We start from the raw sequence: 6,579 nt of genomic DNA, 5'->3' as shown, positions 1-6,579 counted from the left end.
AAGGAAGGAAATTAGTCAGGAGAAAGATCTATCAGGGCTACAGTGTTCATTCATAAGGACAGGATGTGATGTCACAGGCTCTCACAGTGAGGCAGGAAGAGGTATTTTTAGTGGTCCCGATCAGGTTTCCCTTAAGGCGCCAATCATGCCACAATCAATTCAAGCACACACAAAAGACAGAGCTCTCTGGCTTCTCCTGAGTTGTGGGGAGAGCAGTGTGTGTGAGTGTGGGGGGAGGGGCCTGAAAATGAGAAGATGTGACAGTTGCACCCACAGTTGACCGTCACGCCAGCATAAAAACACACAGAAAAACAGATAATATGTGACGCTAACAACACCGGCCTGCTTGTGGCTCATTGCTCCGTCTCTCCTTGAGCGGCCTGCGTCTTTCTGTCGGCTTCGGGCGTCGCCGTCGAACTCACAGAATCTCACACACACACTGTGTTAAACGAAGAGAGAGGCTGTGAAGTAGCTCTGCTGATCTCAGTTCAGCTGCTTTTCTGTAGCCATGACAATGTGAGGGCACAGGGAGCTGGAGGACACCCCCAGAGCACACACACATCCACACACACACACACACACACACACACACACACACACACACACACACACACACATGCTGAACTTTGACCTGACCTCTGTGTGGAGAATGGAGGTGAAGGCAAGTAGAGGGTGGGGGGCTGCCCAGTGGCTTCAGCTTCCAGTTCTTTGTTGGTGGAGAGGAGGCCCTTGGTAGGGCAGCAGCTGTGTGCACACACTCACAAGAAAACACACACACACACATTCCTTACTGATTGCAAGAGACACCAGCACGCACACACAGGACCCTCTCAGACATCCACTTTCAGGATTGCTTCAGTCCATCTTTCAAAAAGTTTTTTTATGCAGTTTTCTTCATATAACAGTACTTATAGAAACATTTAAAAGGCTTTAATTATGACTGACTGGACATTTAGCAAACCTGAAGCATGAAATCTGGAGAACTGTTTCTCAAGAATTTAAGAATATCAAGTATTTAATTTGTCGATGGCTGAAATCAAAGCCAACATAAAGCATAAGAACAAAAGAAATCCCTCTTACATTTCTGACTTTATTCAGCTTTGATAATGAGACAGATTTGGTTTGAGGTTTTAAGTTAAAGTATTTCCACTATCAGTTATTTAGATTCAGTTATTGCTTAAGAAATTTGACTCTCAGACTAACTATAGGAGCCCTATTGGGGGCTTTAACCTGTCGTTAGCATTTTTCAGGGAGAACTTCACCAATTTTCAAGCTCTTCTTAGTGAGAAAGACTCATGAGGGCAGGAAAACAAAGAGAGGGAAAACAGGCATTTGTTGGTTTCATGACACAAGACTGTAATGACCAGGAAAGTGATCAATACAATCAATGGAAGGACCCTGTTGTAGAACAAATTTAGCTCGTTATGTCTCCCACACTAGACTGGAGCACACTAGGGATCGAGCAGTGATGGGAGGCTAAGAAATCATTTGACGCTCGGGTTTGAAATGCTGGCACGTTTGCTACAACCTTCTGTCACAGCATCATATGATTTACTGCAGCAGGAAAAGTGGGACAGTTCATTCATGTCTTCACTGAGTTGGTCAATGCTCACTGTAAAATATAGGTTAATGCTTGAGAGGTGACGCAGATTCTGTTCCAGCCGGTTTCTCATTATTGCTCTGCCGTCCCTGGCGAGCTAAAGCTGCTCTGCGCTCAGTTGTGCATGTCTGCTCAGACCTGATACAACCCTAGCTGACCTAATATGAGATCTGTAGAGCGAGGACACTCCATACACTTTGGTTTGCGCTTGCCTGCTCGCACACACTCACCATCAAACAATGGTTTCCGCAAGTTGGGGTTTGTAAATATAGGTCAGAGGAGAGGGAGAGTCCCCCTGCTCTCCCCATCATTCTCCCTTTCTTTCTCACCCTGTTCATATCTGTCCCTTTCCTGCTCCTCACATTATTTTCTTTGTTCAGTTTCAGTCAGGTTAGTGAGTCACGACTAAAAACGCTGCAACAACTTCTCCACAGCTGCAGACAAAAACAACGGCAGGGAAAAATGTTGCCATTACTTTAATTAGACTCAGGCGTCTTATATAAAAAAAAACAACAACTCTGTTTTAATAAAAATGTCTCCCAGGCTTCCCTTTGATTTGCTGTTTTGTCCAAAGATGTTTCCTGATTGGTTGATGTCATAATGCAGCTGTGGAAAAGGAGGTGCCATTGGCTCCAGTCCAGAGGTGTGTGTCAAAGGCGGAAGCTTATTGGTCAGCTTAGCGTCCTCTGATGCAGTGCTGCGCCGTCTGCAGGTACTGAATGTAGTGCGCGCGCGTGTGTGTGTGTGTGCCATCTACAGCAGAGTGCCTGCCCTTCATCAACTGACAGATTTGAGGCTGATCACTATAGCAACCATCCTCAAAGCTGCTTTGAGAACAAAGATGGCGTCCCTCTCTCTTTCCCTCCCTACCTCCCCCACTGAGTCTCCACAGAGGCTTGTGCTGATGGGTGCTTGACTGAGGTGTGGTATAACATAACACCGCAAATATTACCACTCTCATCAGGTCCACAGCATCTGTAAGAGATGCATAATGAGACTGTGTGTGTGTGAGAGAGTAACTACCTCTCTCTCAAACATAATTTAAAGATGCATCAATGGAGGCAACACTGCATAGCGTGAGAGAGGTGTAAAATGTTCACACACACACTCTATAGTAATGAAATGCCATTCCCATAGGCTGTATATAAAAGATGGCATAGCTGTCGCGATGTAGCTGATTGGTCAATGAAGTCGTGTTTTGAAGGCTTGATTTAGAGCTGTTATTTTGTTTGTATTTGTTTTTTTTAAAGAAGTGTTTCTTCCTCTGTCTGTGTGAAGCCACATTTTCACTGTAGTTTACAGACCCTGATATTAGCCCCCGACTTATAGAAGTGAAACGTCTCACCTGTGTGTTTCAGGCTCCCAGAGGACTGTCATGCAAAGCTGACCCACAGTCATCAGAATGAATTCGTTGCTTGGATGAAAGTCACTCTACGTCTGATTGTGTTACACGTTTATGTTGCTGTGAAATGAATTACTGTGAAATACTTCAGATTTACTGCCCTCGCGTCATTATTGTTGCTTCATCTAAATAAGCACGGCACAAGTAACGACGTCTGAATGTTGTATGAATGTTCATCCATTGGTTTCTGAAGTCTTGTTTAAAATGTGCATTTTCAACTTTGTCATTTTAGTTTAAAAAAACAGGTGATAAGGATGAGTGAGTGTTGCTCATTGGCTAACAACTTGTCAGCTATAAGTCGTTAGCCAATGGGAATTGACTATGTGCACGTTAGCATATGCTACTTCCAGTGCGGAAACTCCTGTGGGGAGCTTTGTTTCCGGTGTCCTATTTGCGCCCTGTTTACGGTCCAAAACAAGTTAAACAAATGAATGAATCAAGCAGTGATTTACATTTCTATAGATGTCTCGGGCATTTACCCAATATATCTGTAAATGATGTTCATTGACTTGTCGATATTTTTTCCCTGCGCCTCAGAGCAAAAGAGAAAAAGGATTCAAATGTTATATTTCTCAGTATCTGTAAACAGCGGTCCCTCGTTTTGTTGTGTTCTAAAAATAACCAGCGAAAGGTGAAATCAAGGTGAAATCAAGGTGAAATCAAGTAGCCAATTTTATTTATTGACGGTGCAAAACGTTTCGTGGACATCGTGGACATACAGTACTGCACCTCAGAGTCACACTGCTAGCGATCGATGCAGCGATTCTGTACTGTACAGGAGAGACGTCACGGAGGAGATCGTCTGCAGCGATCAGGACGCAGGACACAATGTGACGTAAAAAAAATAAGCATGCAAACTTGCACTAAAAAATCTGCGAAACAGCGAGGTGAAAGGTGAACCGCATTATAGCGAGGGACCGCTGTAATTTTTAAGGTAAGTCACAACATAGCGTTCGTACATGTTACCAGCAATCATTCATTTTGTGTGTGGGTTTTTTTCACGGTTTGTTGACATGCTGTGTAGGTGTGTACTTGACTAGCTGATATCGACATAACGGGGGAAACATCTGGTTTGACTATTCTTCACCTGTAGTTTGAATGCTGAACATTTGCCTGTTTACATCATAAGACCAGTCACTATACAGAGATGTGCTTCTGAATGTGGACGATGTGTCTTCTGCAGTAATGCAGTTCTGCTTGTGTTGAGTGATGTAAACATCTGATCGATCTAAACTCTTTAAACGTCAAAATTGATCATTAGATTTTTTTATGACACAACTTTCCGTTTTCGAGTTTTGGACATGATTTTGGAGTATATCTTCACAGTAGCGATTGACCGCAAAGTAAAGCTACTGGAAATGTACAACCCCACATCCGGTCTCAAACCAGGAAGTTAGCATTTTCTCGTGCACAGGGTCTATAATAATAACATTCTTTCTGAAACATAGAATGACCAAAAGTACAAAATCGATTTCATTTTCTTTTCAGCATGATCCAAAATGAATGACTGAGCCCACAAACACATCAGGAAAGTGTTGACAGAGGTCAAGTGAGAAAGCCATTTTCTTATAGACTTCTATAGGACTGGAAGTCTTTTATCAGCCACAGCTATCGCCATCTGGTGGCCTTCAGGTAGGTTGCAGGTTTAACTATCTTCTGCATTGGCTTCACTTTCCCCACCTGGAAGCTCCATCCATCATGTTTTATTCTGTCTATGAGCTCGATTTACTTTTGGTGCCAGCCTCCAGTGGCCATTAGAGGAACTGCACTTTTCATTCCTTGGTTATTCCTTGAATGTTGTTGTCGTGTGAGTGATTCATCAATCATTATGTTTCTGATTTCTTTTTATTAATTTTTTTGCTGGGTACACCGATTTGTTGTCAGTGACTTCATCGTTTCCACACACTTAGACAGAAGTAAAAACATCAGTAAAAACATCTACAAACATGTAGCATGACGAAAAAAATCACAAAGTAGTTAAAGATGATTTTCCTAAACAGGCATGGCCGCAAACTAAAGCTGTAATTGGGATTTTGGTAAAGGGGATGAAATTCTCTGAGCAGCAAACAGCCTGAGAGAGGAGGGGAACATGTGTGATTGTTGACATGTCTGCTAATCCCACATCAAACCCGAATCAATTATTCATCTGAATCCTCTCAGTTAATTTGAGCTGCGTTTGTCAGCACATAATGAGAAGGATTCTGCACTTAGGAGAAAAAGCTCACTGATGATGCTGCAGGCAGGCAACCCCCCACCAAAAAACAGCCGATTCTTTCCAGTTCAGCAACACAAGTTGTCCTACAGATAAGACTACCTCTAAGATGGATGGGTGCCTGAAACACGATCTTTAAAGGATTGGCTAGCTCAGCTCAACCTAAAGACTAGAAACAGCTACGTTGAGTGTGTCCACAGTAACAGAAATAATCTACCAAGATCTCAAAACCTCACAAACTGAACTCTTGAATGATGTTGAACTTTTATGGGAAGCTTGATTATTGCACTTTTTCTTTCCTTGAGCTGTTTTTAAAATGAGCATGTTGTGCATGCGTGACCCAGAAGTTCTTCGGTACATTGAAAATAGTTGAGGCTGGTGTGCTGACACATTTTTTGCATGCTGTTAATCTTTCCATGGAAGCTCCACTGGGATCGCCACAGCTTCTGTACAAAAGTACAGATGCAAATGGTTTCTGTGTGAACTGCAATGACTCAAAAGGTGATGTTTCCGTGCTGATCTGCAGTTTAAAGTCACTGCTTTACCACACACACACACACAGACCCTTACACGCACATTTTAAAATTAAGTTTTGCAAAATAAGGCTGTTAGAAATGAAAACAACACAAGCCCCCAAAACGGAAAAAAATACATGAGAACGAGTGTGGTGATTTTATTAGAGTGGAGCTGAAATTACACAGAGATTTGATTTGTTTGAAGATGTTCTGACTGAAGATTGGATTTATTCAGACTGCAGGAGAGAAAGGCAAAGATTACTAGTGATTAGATTACTGGTTAGGGGTCAGATTACTTTGCGTTTGCAAACCCAGCAGAGAGGGGAGTAACAAAGACCTCAGAGCCTCGTGATCAGTTCACCAGATGTGACAGTTATTAGTTTTTTTATTAAATGAAAATGAAAATCCTGTGTGTTTCTAACTATTAAAGTTGGTATTGTATTGGTTAAGATGTATAGGACTAGAGTGTGATGTACATCCAGGCCAGCTGCACTGTATGAATGATCCAACAACAGAAGCACCCATTCATTCATGAAAGTGAGTGGGAGTACATCACTCTTTACTCCTCAGCTCCAGACACAGCAGATGACAAACAGAGCCACTGTCTGTTATAAATATAACTCAAGCACTCATTAAATAAAAATATGATTAAACAAGAAAAATCACAGTGCAGGGAGGTTTCAGTGCTTTGGCTGGAGGGGGGGCATTTGGCACTCTGAACCTCTGCTCCTGTTGGCAAAGTTAAAAAAGAACCAAAACTTTATTAGTAATAACATTCAAACATTAGAATAACAGAACATATAATGAATGCATATTTAGAAGTTGTTTTTAACATGATGTAACACATCCT

This window comes from Mchenga conophoros, linkage group LG4 (genome assembly GCF_057382185.1).
Source record: "Mchenga conophoros isolate Kocher_MC1m ecotype Shallow Benthic linkage group LG4, M_conophoros_male_GT1.1, whole genome shotgun sequence".
NCBI lineage: Eukaryota > Metazoa > Chordata > Actinopteri > Cichliformes > Cichlidae > Mchenga > Mchenga conophoros.
Note: the sequence above shows the minus strand (reverse complement) of the source record.